Source organism: Olea europaea, unplaced genomic scaffold (genome assembly GCF_002742605.1).
Source record: "Olea europaea var. sylvestris unplaced genomic scaffold, O_europaea_v1 scaffold732, whole genome shotgun sequence".
NCBI classification, from domain to species: Eukaryota; Viridiplantae; Streptophyta; class Magnoliopsida; order Lamiales; family Oleaceae; genus Olea; species Olea europaea.
Window position 1 is genome coordinate 206,903 of NW_019265723.1, and position 14,969 is coordinate 221,871.

Here is a 14,969-nt window from a genome sequence, read left to right on the forward strand (position 1 = left end):
AAACTATCAAGTATCAAAATTACCCAAAAATGTATTCATTGAGTCCGCAGTGAAAGGGAAAATAATCCCAAGGATGGCAGGAGAAAGAGGACCATCAAACACTGGGCTCGACTCTATTTTTCCTAACCATATGGGAATTTCTGGCGCTCTTTCTACTTTTATCATTGTCGTTACATACTTCTCCTAGCACGAGAATCTACAAGTTGTTACATGGTTTTCACAACTCATCATGATCATTGGATTCATCATTTTTGTCAATTGCTGAATAATCCGATTCTCCAGCATTCTGATCTTTTTGAGAGGTGGTCTCTCCGGAAGATGTGTCCTTGTCATTTGATTTATCAGCAGCTCTCTCATTTTCAATCTTTATGGGCTTCTCAACTTTTGGCTTTAGCTTGGGAATCCTATTGATTCTTGCAACCTAGACAGACAAACATTAACCATAATTTTACAAATTCAGAAAATTCTAAACTACAAATTTATAATCGCCATAGATGAATGTAACAAAGAAAAAATAAATGTAGGAGGAGTACCTTGTCCTGAAGGTCAAAAACTTTGGTATATACTTCATCAGGCTTGAATGCTGGGGTACTAAATCCAGAAATCCTATTTCATGTATTTTAAGCTTATGAGCGTCATGAACTTTGCACTCTTCAATGGTACAAATAAAGGACTTTGAATAGAATATTTCTTTTCATTATAACTGACATATTTGCCACAGAACGGACATTTGATGACAAGATCCACAATGCGATATTTTTTTAAGATAAAAGACCTGAAAGGCAAGAATAAAAGGAAAAACTCACTTCTGCTGCTCCGCGTCCTTCTCATTCAACCAATTCCTCACCTTTTTAGCCTCACTTATGACCTGGAAAACTCAAAAAGTTTCCACATGCTCCAAAATTCTCAACTCATTTAACATTACAAAACAATCCATGTTTCCAACATATTTTTCCACCGAATATAAGGATGCTTAATCTAATAAGAAGGTTAGATCACCTCATCTATTCTCTCTCTCAGAAGCCAAAATTTGTCCTTTTACCTTCCGTGTATAATCTAAAGTTATGATGGAGAGAGAAAAAGTCAACAGACTGGTCAGCCAAAAATAAATGGAGCATTTAGCAAACTCGGGCAAAATAGACCAAGTTTAATAGAAAAGAAAATCTACAAGATTTGCAGCAATAATATATACACAAACCCTCACAAGAAAACTGGAATCAATAACATTAGCGTGTCAATGACTTAAAACCATGTGGAGTAAACTGCCTTCAATTCCTTAAATGATAATGGCCTTTTAGTCAAGTAGACGAAATGGTGAAAGAAAATCTAACTATCGCATGTCTGTCTTAGCAGACAATTTATAGTTCAATCTCAATGACTAGCAAATTAACTACTATCAATAAGAAAAGGAAACAGAAATAAAACCTAATGATTTGTAGGGCAATCCTTCCACACATATATACTAATACAGCAAGTTTTTCGAGGGCATTGCTCTAAATTTTGTCACACTCTTTTCTTGAAGAATTTGATTAACATCAATCACATTAATATAATTGTTCATGTTTGAAATCATTGTGTTATGCCACGCGATTTATGCAATGTGATTTTTAAACTGCAAGTGTACAGTGTCAAGTTTTGTAATATAGTAAAGAAGTTAGGATGTCGAACTCACAAGGATTGATATTCGAATAAATTGAGTACTATAATTATTTTAGCCCTCACTTTATTTAGACAATAAAATGTTGATACGATGTTTTATGCTAAATTAAAATAAATGGGATGAACAATGCAAGTAAATGAGGATAATAATATAGTAAAGAAGTTAGGATGTCGAACCCACAAGAATTGATATTCGAATAAATTGAGTACTATAATTATTTTAGCCCTCACTTTATTTAGACAATCAAATGTTGAAACGATGTTTTATGTTAAATTAAAATAAATGGGATGAACGGCGCAAGTAAATGAGGATAAATTATAGAATTTCTTATCAAATTATGAATGCCTATGGAATGATTTCACCGTACCTTCGACAATGTTTTTCAACCGTATAACTATTTCTATCGATCTTTCCAAAATTTGTAGGCAAGAACGCTAAAGTGATTCTATTTCCCTCTCTCGAGCGCCAAATAAAATCTATTTATATATTTTAATTCCAATATCTCTATTCCGAATTAAAGATATAAAAATTATCAAACACGTGGTTCTTAATTAAAACAAACCTCAAAGATTCGCACCTTCTCTCGAAACCTACGAAATCTAGGTTATTTAGAACATCAAATCAATCAATTAGTGGCCAGTTAATTGAAAGCATTGCGCACAAACAACATAAATAAATAAACGAAAAGATTAATTGAAAAAATTAAAATGGAATTCAAACATGTCTAAAGCAGGCTACGTCAACCCCAGAATTAAAGTTTAATGCATAATTGAAAGAATTAACACAAGTAAATTAAAATGAAAGCACATGGAAAAGAAAAGGAATGGAAAAACTCATTTGTAGCAGCTTGATTTCTTCCCCAAAATTAATTCCTTCAATTGTATTTGTCTTTCCAGCCGTGCCCCCTTTTTCTCCTTTCTTCCTTCTCAATCCCAGAAGTTTGAGTGAATGAAAATCCCCTTCAATTGTTCTGTAATTGCCGACTGTTCTCCCCAGAATTCTCTTGCTCGTTCCCCCTATACGCGGTTAGTTTCCACAGATTTGTAATGTGTGGCTCTCCCCTTTTTTTTAGGTTTTTGGGTGGTATTTATAGTTTCTAGGAGTTTTAGATGGGTTGGAGTCGATTTGGACCGAGAAATATATTTTAGAAATCTGAATTTCCCTTTCTTGGAATGCAGCACCTAGGCGCTGAGTTTCTGTTGGAATTACAGTATTGTGGCACCTAGGCACTGAGGGTATAGCGTCTGGGCGCCCGGCTCGCCCGAAATGGCATTCTGTGCATGTTTCAGTATTTTCAGCATAACTTTCTTGTTTGATATCCAATTGAAGTGACTCAAGATGCGTTGGAAAGATATTTCAAAGAGCTACAACTTTACTTCAGGCATCATTCTCCAATTCGATCGTTTGCTATGTCGAAAATGGGTCTGAATGTGGGACTAAAAATCCGGTGCAAAACTTTTCGGTTGGAAAATAATTTATGATCATATCTTGATTAAATTTGATCCCTTTTGACACCTTCCTTCATCCAATTGACTCCTACCACTCTCGGATCTTTATTGCAAGTTCTGATACAACTTTTGATTATGTGCACTTTAGTCCTCAAACTTTGGATCTCTTACATTTTGGTCCTTTTATCCAATTTCGCCAACTTTTGCCTATTTCTTTCATTTGGCTACTTTTAGCACTTGTTTTCTCCACTTCATCCATCCTTCAAAATAGCGTGAAAACCACATGTTAGCACCTCTAAAATACTCTCCAAGATAGCAAAATCATGAAATTAATGGCATAATATAATGAGTGTAAATCACTCATCATGTTACATAATTAAGCACAACCTAGATTTATCTTAAACAAAAATATGCTGGTTTTGCTTATACACATAGCAACCATCAGCCACACTAGGTCTACCAGAATCTATTGTTACCAAAATTAGTTTTAAATTTGACAAACATACACCAAGAATAAGGAACACCAACCGAAAGTAATTGCCATGATTGGAAAAGAATTTGCGAAATTTATAGAATGTCCTGTCAACCAGGACAATCTGTTCATGTATCGTTTATTTTAGATGGCTTTTGTAACAGTTCACACAATTATGATCCTGTGCTATCTCATTTGAAGTATTCATTTGCTGATTAAGGAAAGGGAAAAATAATAACAGCTAGTTGTACACAACATTTGCTTGCAATTGGGGCTTAGAACCTTGGACTTTCATCACCTATTCTAAAAAAAATTTTAAGATATAGCAATACCGCATGGTTAGCCATCAAAACTATCAGAAGAGGAGAACAAGTCCAATCCTGCTAACCACGAGGAGTAGTTGATTGGTCAAGCCTTGGATTGTCACCAGTTCGATTCCCTTCAGGGCATGAGGTGAATACCCAGCTCTAAACTTCAAGACCCCATGACATTAGTTGAGATGCGCGTAAGCTAGCCCAAACACCCACAGAAAAAAAAAAAGGTCCAATCCTGTTGGTCCTTCCTCAACTTAGGACTCTTAACTTTAGGTAAGAAAAAACACCAATTTTATTCACTGTTTATTAAAATTAGGTAGAATAATAGCAGCATAATCAAAGATAAACCTACAAGATTTCATAATCCCTTGCAACTACAGTCAGCAGCGTCATCTTTTTTGCAATGAAATCAGCCAAAAGACTTTCTCCAATGGATCTAGCATCATCTATATTTAATGGTAACTTCTTAGTATTGAATTTTCACTAAAGTCCAAGCTTCCTTTCTTGGAAAACGCTCTACATATATAACATACAACTACATGCACAATCAGAGATTATCAAAGATAAAATAGGTCATCTAAGTGTTCACCCACCAGGTGATCTACATCAACATTAACCATCTCAAGTGGTTGAGGAAACTTTAAGGACATGCCTTATATTGAATTTATAATTGATGATTGCCAAGACACTACATATTTAAATACTTGGAAACTTCTACTGAACCAACATACATCGAAGAGGGCATAAAAAGTTTCAACAGTCATTTCAACCCTACAACCCACAAGTCCACATCTGTTAAGGAAAACTTAAAAGCATATCTTATAATTCATCTGGTAACCACTTCCAAGTCTACCACATCACTATGCAATTCTCTGTCGTCAATATACATTACTATGTTCTGGTCATGAGTATTTTTACATGGATATGAAATTAAATATAAACATTTCATGTTCAAATGACCCATTAAATTCTGTTTGTGTAAAATAAAAAGAATTCAAGTACAGTGAAGTTGATTACTCAATGTCTTGATGTGTTATTTGTGCATGCCTAAGACAAGTTAATATGAAGTCATTAGACATTCAAAGACCCATCAAGTTCTGTTTTATGAGATAGAGAGCAGGAAAGCAAAGTTGGTTATCCCTAAGTTTTCTTGTGTTAGCAGGAAATATTATCAGAAACATTTCCCTACAGGAAAAACATTTTTAGCCTCTCCTATACTACAAAATCTTCAATTCTGCAGAAAAATGTTGACCACCCGTTGTTTGGTTTATATGTTTAATTACAATATCTCTTTCATTTTTCATGCAAGCATACCTATGCAGGAAAATTATTTTCGTTTTCACTTGACCCAAAAAAATTTCATTTCCTGCAACTTATACAAACCGTAAAGTTCAATAATAACTTCAATAACCATAGATCAGAAAAAGATCACCTATTGCACCTCCTCGAGGTATCTTCGAGCATGTTCAGACGCAACTGGCCGTGCAGTAAGTTCATTGTACCTACGTTAAGCAACTTCACGTTAGAGAAACCTCTCTAGCAAGGAATAGATTTATTAAGCTATTTCAATTCATTATAGGGTCAGACCTATAGAATATGGGGTCACCACTAGCCTTCAAAGTATTTAGGCGCTCTAGAAATTCATTGGCTGAAGCATCTTCACCATTGGTGTACAACAATTCTTGTACCTGACACACCAAATGATGCTTATCTAATCTATACAAGACATATAATCAAGCAGTGTGGCCAGAAATACCATGTGAGACCCCAAGGATTCTTTTATTTTTTTAATTTTTGGGGAAAGAAGGATTGGGGGGAGAATCATAACAGACCTTGTTGAGTTTTCCAATAAAGGACTACCGCTCTTGGTCTGAAGATATTTTCTCAAACTCTTCTGACTCAAGAGCTGATGCCAAGAACCAAGAGAAGAAATTACACACAGGTTATTAGCTTCATAATTTTAAAACGAATCGTTAACCAACGTCCATAACTTCAAACCAAAAAATAATAAATGGAAATAGGAAATCAGGATGGAAAGGAATACAGTGAAAGCAGATAGGGAAATAAAAATAGGACAACAAGAAAAATAGCAATCACAGTAAGAAGTGGAAAGCCACAGAGGATAGCATTTAAGTCAATAATGCACGAAAATTAAGAAAATGTAAACAAAATCTTTACTAGTAAACACTCAAAGTATGCATGTGTTGACTGTTGTGTGTGTGTGTGTGTAAAGCCATCGCCCTTCATAGTAGTGATTCATATGACATTTGTTGATAGTGAAAAAGAAATCAAATATCAATGGAACTATGCTATATAATCAAATCTATCAAAAAAATTCCACTGAGAAATACGTAGGTAAAATTTGACAGATATAGTTGAGGAAAGTTTGCACAAGTCAAAAAAATATAAAAATTATACCTTTTCTTAGAATATATGTATTCTTCCAAATTATTTTTCAGCTCAGCTGTTTTTCTCCTTTCAGTATCCTTCTTGTCTAATGTTTCTAATTTACGTTTAGCCTAAGCAAATGATTCTTTTGAAAGAGGCATTCCTAGCCCTGCTGTTTTCTCAATAACCTATATGGAACATACAAGTCAAGTCTCAAAACATAAAAATCAATTGCAATAAGTAGATATTGTTCTAACGAAGATCATAAAGACAACTACTGTACTGTGTAATTTTAAGTACCTTAAGTGGAAGTCGAAAAGTCCTCTTTTTCAGCTTCTTTTCAGTGACAATATCCGAAGTGGCAGAATCAATTACACTGGAAATTGATGAATTACTCGTGCTATCATTCATTTCCAGTTGGCCACTGCTTTCTTATGAAGAACTCTTCAGACCAGCTTCTATGCCATTGTTAGAAGCAGAGGTTGAGTTGTCGACTGTCACATTCTTTTGTGGAACTTCTACCCATTCTCAACAATAGCATCTGCTCGATCCAAGGAAAATACACCGCTTCTACTAAGAGAAAAGTGCAAATTGGCCTTAATCGGGGAGGAAAGATTTCGTGATGAGTACCTAAAAAGGAAAGGGGCATCAAGAAAAGCCTCAGATGCGAAAGAGTGCACCAATTAAAAGAATGAAAATAAATAAATAAATAATACGGTCCTTACTTTTCACTAGAATCTGTAAGACCTGAGACAGCATACTGAGCAAATGTAAGTAAAGATGCCCCTGGTGGCATGAAATCTTCACTCTCATATGCAAGTGAAACTTCAAAATCTTTGTCATAAATAATGGATCTGAACATCTGAAGCGCAGTAAAACTGCTTAATATATGACATGTTAAGGGATTAAATTTGAATTAACAAAACATTTTACCTTGCTCGACAACTATTTCATTCTCGGCACAATCAACTGTCTAGGATTTTCATCTTTTGAAAGATTGGGACCATCTAACTCAATCACAAATCCATAAGTAGAACCATCAATCATTCCCAGCTTACGATTTAATTTTATTCCATCACTTAAATTTGCCGCATGTAATGAAGCACCCGGAACAATAGCTTCATCTGCATCCAAATGTTTATCCAGGTCCTTCCTTCCTAGAAGTTCCAGAAGCTTAGCCTGCAGAAGGAAACTACCTAGTTCATTTAAAATGAATAGCTCTTGATGATAACAGTCTGTAGCATTCGCTTACTCTTTAGTCTGAGAGAAAGCAGGCATATTTTGTTGGAATCCATGAAATCTATCATAAGAAAACTTAAGGAAAACCAAACAACATCATTGAACATTGTGTCAATATTTAAACTATCAATTTGAAAATTAAGCCAGATACAAAATTTTCAATTTATCATGTCAAATGAGTATACTCTATTAAAATAATAGGATGACATTGTTTTCTTATATTCCTATGCTGAAAAGAGAGAACGAGAGCGACCTGCAACTTTGGTACTCTAGTGGCACCGTGAATCAACTCCACTACATATAAATCATCAGGCTTCAAACCTGAATGCTTTAAAACTTCCATTACTGGGACGAGAGCTTTATCCCACAGATCTTCACAAAGCTCTTCAAATTTTTCACGAGATATTGTGCTCCTGAGAAAATATCAAATATAGTGAAGCCTTGACATGCTGACAAATAGATCACTCATTACATGTCACAAAAATCTCGATGGCGGCAAATGGGACCAATAAATCATACAAATCTAGGGCTAGAATCACAGGACAGACAGTAATCAGATATTGCTCTCCCTTTGTCCAACATGTGAACACATTCTCACATAGAGAGACATGAAAGGGCGAGAATCTAGGTCATTGGTGAAAGGTAATATCAGGAAAAGGAAGCATTCGTGGACTGTTGAATAATAGAACTGGTCTTTTGAAAAATATCACTAAAACATACAGTTCACATCTCAGGCTGCACTCATCCAAAGGGTAATTGTATGTAGTTCATTAGATGCTCCACCTCATATTACTTAATGCTCATAAATTCAGCCGTTTGTCAAACTATTTTAATAAAAGCAAGCACATAACACCAAAGAGATCAACTACACTTGGTTAAGTGGCTAAAAATGAAGTTCCACATTTATGAACATTGAAAATTTTCACTAACTCAAACATATGCACAAAATACTCAATTAAGGTTGCAAGGAGCAATCTCCTTCCCACCAAAATAAGTTTCCACTTTCCACCAAGAACATGCTTTCGTTCACTTCATATGTTCATCAAATGGTATGGAGAGATTGTCTCAGTTTTCCTTACCTCCTCTTGTTGGAACACATTGAAACTGTCAAACAGCTGGTTATTGTATTTCGGATCTCATATAGAGAAAATTATCTAAACTATATCAAAAGCAAAGGTGCAGTTTTACTTGTATAGGGCAGTTATCAGAATTTCAATTGTTCATAAAACAGCCATATAACAATTGAAACATAAGTTGAGCCGAAAAGCTAACATTGGTTTATATGTACTTTAGCACATGCTTGGGAAGTATTTATAAATAGATTAATGTATAAACACTTTTGGTGGATAATTTGGTAGCATTTGTGGGTTCTATAAAGTGTGTGGATAAAAGTGGTTTGACCCATTACAAAGAACCCAAACATGTACTTAATTTCTCTAAAGTACCATTTAACAAGAAATTTGCACACAACTGATTTCACATAATAAGCAAATAAACAACAATAAAAATAAATGCCTTCTATAGAGAGGAATTTGTTGCCGGAATTTACCTTAATCGCCTATCATCATCATACTCAAAAGTTCAAGCTTATGACCAAAAAAAATTTGCTAGCAAGAATAGCTGTGCTAACTTCCAGCTAGGTAGCAGATCAGATCAGCAAAAGCTTTTATTCAACTTTTATTACTTTTATGAAGCTGGTGACAACAATTCTTTCAATGCTATGAGACAAAAAAAGTTGACTTTGGAAATACTTGATTGTGAAAGTGACTGTATGTTTTTTAGAGTCATTTGTTCACATACTCAAATTTCTACCACTGGCTCTTGTAGTTCAACAAAATGATCCAAATGTTTGGCACATAATATGGTGAATAAAATATGAAGAGCTATTTTCATTAGAAAAGAATCTTGCTAAGTAGTATAGGATAGGAAATTAGGAAAATCATAGTATAAATATTAAATTTGAAATTTTGCTAGATTTTACCTAAAGTCACAATCATCATAAAGAGATTCAACAGAGATTGGGGCCATTGTATTGGCACTAAGAATTTCTTTGGTACACTTAACTTGTTTCTTCAATTTGACCATTGCCTTCACATTGTTTCTGATATCAACCCCATTCCCAAGTTGTTTGTTGAACTCATCTGCAAAGTACTCCACCAGCTGCAGTTCCATATTTTGACCTCTAAGTTCTGCATCCCATCTAACATCTTTCACTTGGAACAACTTACAAAATGTAAAACATCTACTGTGACAGCTAGAAAATAATTGAAATTCAATCTGAAATGGGTCTTGGGTTAGCTCCTATTCATTTTAAACCAAAATAGGACCAAACTTATATTAGTTTGGCCAGCAATTAGGTCGAATTGAAGCTCAATTTTGGGCAAAATTTACTCAAGTATGTGTTATCCTCGAGTAAGTTGGTCATCCTCGAAGTAAATTGGTAACACAGGTGTGTTTAATTAAATAGATGACATAAAGAATGCTAAAAAAAATGTAAATTTGAAGTACAAAAATTGAATAAAAATACATGAAAGAACTCACCTGGAATTGATTAACGGGCGTGGTCTTCCCAAATTCTTTTGCATTATAAGAAGAGAAATAAACCAAAGCAGTATAAGTACTGCTTGCCCCCATGTCATAGAATATCACATGCCTCGAAACATTCGAAAAATCCTTATCAATCCCATACTGCAAGGTTGCCCCCCGAATGCTCATTAACTAACACCAAGACATTGATTCCTGCCAAGTAGGCGGCTGTCAGCAACCCCCTCCTCTCAGCCACCCCAACTTAGGGCGGCACCGTGATGACCAAATCCTTAACACTAATCCTTGCATGATTCTCCGTAAGCCCCATTGCGTACTTCAATATCATCGCCACCAATTCCTTAGCCGTAAAGTTATGATATTCTCCACCCTCTCCCTCTGTTCTATACACCGCAACATCCCGGGTTTCATCCGGGGTAATGTCGTAACTAAGATACAGGGACTAGAGAAACTTCTACGTGTAGTTAAAGGGTTTTGAGAGTAGAATCAGGAGGTGGGAATGAACTTTGGTGGGGTAACGCACAAGGAGATCAAGCGATTCCTCACCAATTAATCGTGAATTCGCATGAAAAGCGATGAGAGAAGGGGTTTTACGTTTCGACATTTCATTGATTGAGATTGTAATCGACGCCTGACCCGATTTCAAGTTAACCACAGCGACATACTAGCAGCTGCCGATTGAGATTGAACGGCATTTAGCATAAATACAGATAGGAATATCCCAAACCCGAATAGGGTATTCAGGTTCGCCATTTTTGAACCAGCTGGAAGCTTTAAAGTGCGAAATTGGGTGGAAATGGGAGATTATATATGCGACTAAAGGAAAGCGAAGTGGAAAGTATAACGAATAGAAATTTTCCGAGTGTAAGAAAGGACACGTTATATGAATCACCTAATGTGCTGTTTTGACTGTGTTTGTTCTAGAGTAACTTTAATCATCATTCACTCAACTTTAGTTTTGTTACTACTTGCTCACTGATCTTTAACAGATTATTCAATACTCACTTATCTTTTCATATAATTACTCATCAACCACTCATTTAACTTCCGTCACTCCAAGTGGATGGAAAATACTACTCCATTTGGCCCCCATTAATTTTCATTTCATTACATTTCTTTTTTTCTCTCCTATTTTTAACCACACAATTTTTCATAAAAGAATATCACACATGAACGAAAAACTTTCCTACCTTTACAATCACTCATTTTCAAAAAAAAGAATATTATTTCACCCATTTTTATTTGTACAAAATGGGGTCAAATAGGGGCTACATGTGGAAAACAGAAATTTTTATGTGATAGTTCTTCCTCATCCACTTCAACCATATCAGTCAAATCCCAATCCAACTCCTCAGTCAAATTCCAATGTTTTCCATCTTTTCGTCACTCCTAACATCCAGCCTCAAAGTCTCATTCTTCCCTCGAATTCCATCTCCAGAAGCGACCATTTGGAAAAAATAAAAAGAAAAAAAATTTCCTATCTTTTCTTGGGAAACTACCACTCCAAATTTGCAGTTCTTCCTCATCTTCTTCAATCATACTAGCCCAATTCTTATTTTTTTAATTTCACAATTTAAAAATTCATCCGTTGTTTTCCAATCTTTCTGTAGTTGCTCAGCTGATTTTAGATTTTCTAAATCATCTTTAGTTGCTTTAGGTTCCATGCTAAAATTGGAATTGAGACCATAAACTCCTTCAGAACAACCAGTAGCCAATACCACAGCTTATGGGTAAAAGATTTTGGGGAATTTGGCCATTTGGCCCAACTAAACAATGTATTTGATGAAATGACGTTTGACCAATAATAAAAACAAATAAAAAATGTAAGATATTTTAATTGGCAAAATGAGAAAATTCTCCTTTAGTTAAGTTAATGTCTTTCAATTTTTTTCATTTCATCTCGTCATTTTTCCTTCAAATGCACCTTAGAACCTTAATTTTTTTATTTTTTTTTAAATAACATCTTCATCTCCTCTTCATCTTTTTCAATTTTAAGTTCTCAAAATTATATTCATCTATTTTCTTCTCTCCAATCACATTTGAACAAGAGTTTGGTTAGCATACATTTACATAGAAAGAAAAAGAAAAGATGCTCTCAGAAATCTCATCTATGTTGTATTTTTATTATTAAATATAGTATTAAATAATATTTAGTTAGTATTTTTTGAGTATTTAGTGTGTCTTTTGTGTTATTTGGGTAATTGGATGCAATAACACTACAATCACTATCTGAAATATAGAACATCACTCCACTCGTTATCTGTAAAGTAAAACGATACTGCAGTCATTATTTGCTGTAGTTTAATTTTTTCAACGAAATGACTCTAATAATGAACTCATTAACGTATATAACACAGAAAAATTGCCTAGTTACAAAGAACGATTGAAACGACATAATTTTTATATTATTGAGATGGTGAAAATACAAGTTATCAAACTTATATGTGTCAATTAAGTTAATAAACATATATATCAATTTTTGTACGTGTCATGTACATATTACAATATAAACAAGTTCCTATTATTATTTTTTAGGGAAAAAAATGGATTGTGACTACTTATACTCATATTTATACACATAACAGCACAAGTGTCGTTTTCTTGTCCAGTAACGACACTTGTGTCGTTACGAAATTTTCACCAACATCCGATTTTCTCAACAAAAGAACATTTAATAATAGATTCCCCAACATATGTAATATACAAAGTTTGACAATGTCATAAATAACGTAAATGAGTTCCACTATTAGTTCACGGAACATAGATTAGACGTAGCTGGTTTTACTCATGTTAACACGTATAGTCTTTGTTTGAACCTCATTTTTCATCAACATACATTCTTGAACAGTAATTTAATCTTATTTTAATCACACGTTCTTCAATAAAATAGTATTACATACAAACTCAAAATATTTTTTTATTTTTTAACCTTACATTCCCCATTACAATACTATTACAAAATTCATTTGTTGGAAAAAAGAGGGGGGAGGGGGACTCAAACAACACCATAATGGAATAAGGGTCGTTTTCATATTAATAACGGCACTTGTGTTGTTCTGTTGATTTTTTCTACATTTTTGTTAACATCTTTTAAATTAAATATTTGCGTTTTAATTATACATCTATCTCTACTTTGTTGTTGTTTCATGATAATGGCACATGTTACGTTATTAGAAATAGAAGTATCTATGAAAATGATACAAGTGTCATTACTGAACATAAAAGAAAAAGATGACAAAGATATAAGTGTTTTCATGTTTGTTACAAAATTTCATGAGAATGGAACAAACATCATTACTTAGATGAAAATGTTCATGGTTCATTATGGGGTGCAATATATGAAATTGTTGTACTGGAATAAAATCAAAATATAGGGAAAATCAATAGAACGGCACAAGAGCCATCGCTGAAATGAAAACGACTCTTCCGTCATTCTATCTATAAATATGAGTTGAGAAATATGCTCATTAATTGTTAGTCTTAACATACCAATGATGGCACAACTGTCGATATGATTATAATTTTATTTGTCCATGAGAATGACACTTGTGCCATTACTAAGACGAGAACATCACTTGTCTATGAGAATGACACTTGTATCATTATTGAAATGAAAACATTTATGAAAACGGCACAACTATCACTATATTTGATTTATAAGTGTCCATGAAAATGGCACAAGTGCTGTTACAGTAGTTAAAAAGTCCCTAAGAACGGTATCAGTGTCGTTATTGAGATGAAAGATTCTAAGAGAACAGTACAAATGACAAACATAAATATAAACTTCTATTATCTCTATAAAAACTGCACAACTTAGAGTGCCCAAATCTAAAGGTCGTTGCGTTGAAAACAAAGAAGAAATCAACAGAACAACTCTTGCACCGTTCTGTTTATCAATACGAGTTTAAAGCAACCACGACCCGTCCTCACCTTGTGAAATAATAAGTTGAATCCATTAAACTTGCAAGGTATGGCATTTTAAAAAAATTAAGAGATATGCTCATTACTTGTATTTTGTTGAAAATAATAGAATCACTTGTGCCGATACTGAGATGAAAAGTTCTAAGAGAATAGCACAAGTACTGTTTAGAGGATGAAAAGGTCATTGAGAACGTCACTTGTGCCATTACTAAGATGAAAAGTTCTAAAAGAACGACACAAGTGTCGTTATCTAAACATAATTTTTTTCATGAGAACATCACTTATGCCGTTATTGTAAAGAAAACGATACTTCTGTCGTTCTATCTATAAATGTGAATATAGGCAGTTACGATCCATCCATGCCCCAAAACTCATTTTAGTTGCAATATGGATATGACGTTAACAAAAATGGATAAATGTGCTCATTAATTATATTTTTTAATGAATCAATAGAATAACTTATGATTTCACCAACTCGATATTGTATACTTATATCAATTCAACTGTTATTTGTTACGTGATCAACATTTCTAATTTTCTTAAGTTAGTGGATCCAAATTTGAGGTTGCTGGATTGGAAAAGAAGCAAAATATTTATGAAATAAATAGAACGACATAAAAGCTGTTAAACGACACTCGTGTCGTTCTATATATAAAGACGAGTATACGTAGTCATGACCCATTCATGCCCCAAAAATCAATAAGTTGAACTCATTTCAATTGCAATATGAACATTCCATTTACAAAAGTTGAGAGATGTGCTCAATAATTATATTTTCTAACGAATCAATACAATGACTTGTGATTTCACCAACTCAATGTTGTATAATTTATGTCAATTCAACCGTTTGTTGTCTCATGATCAACCTTTCTAAGTTTTTTTAAATTAGGAGATCTAATATTTGAGATTGTTGCATTGGAAAAGAAACAAAATTTTAAGAAATTAAAAGAACGGCACAAGAGTTGTTAAACGGCACTTGTGTC

At 34.0% G+C, this 14,969-nt stretch overlaps 1 pseudogene; it reads right to left on the reverse strand.

The window, feature by feature from the left end:
* Window positions 1-217: 217 nt before the first annotated feature.
* LOC111390956 lies at window positions 218-10,408 on the reverse strand (annotated as a pseudogene).
* Between the last annotated feature and the right edge of the window lie 4,561 nt (window positions 10,409-14,969).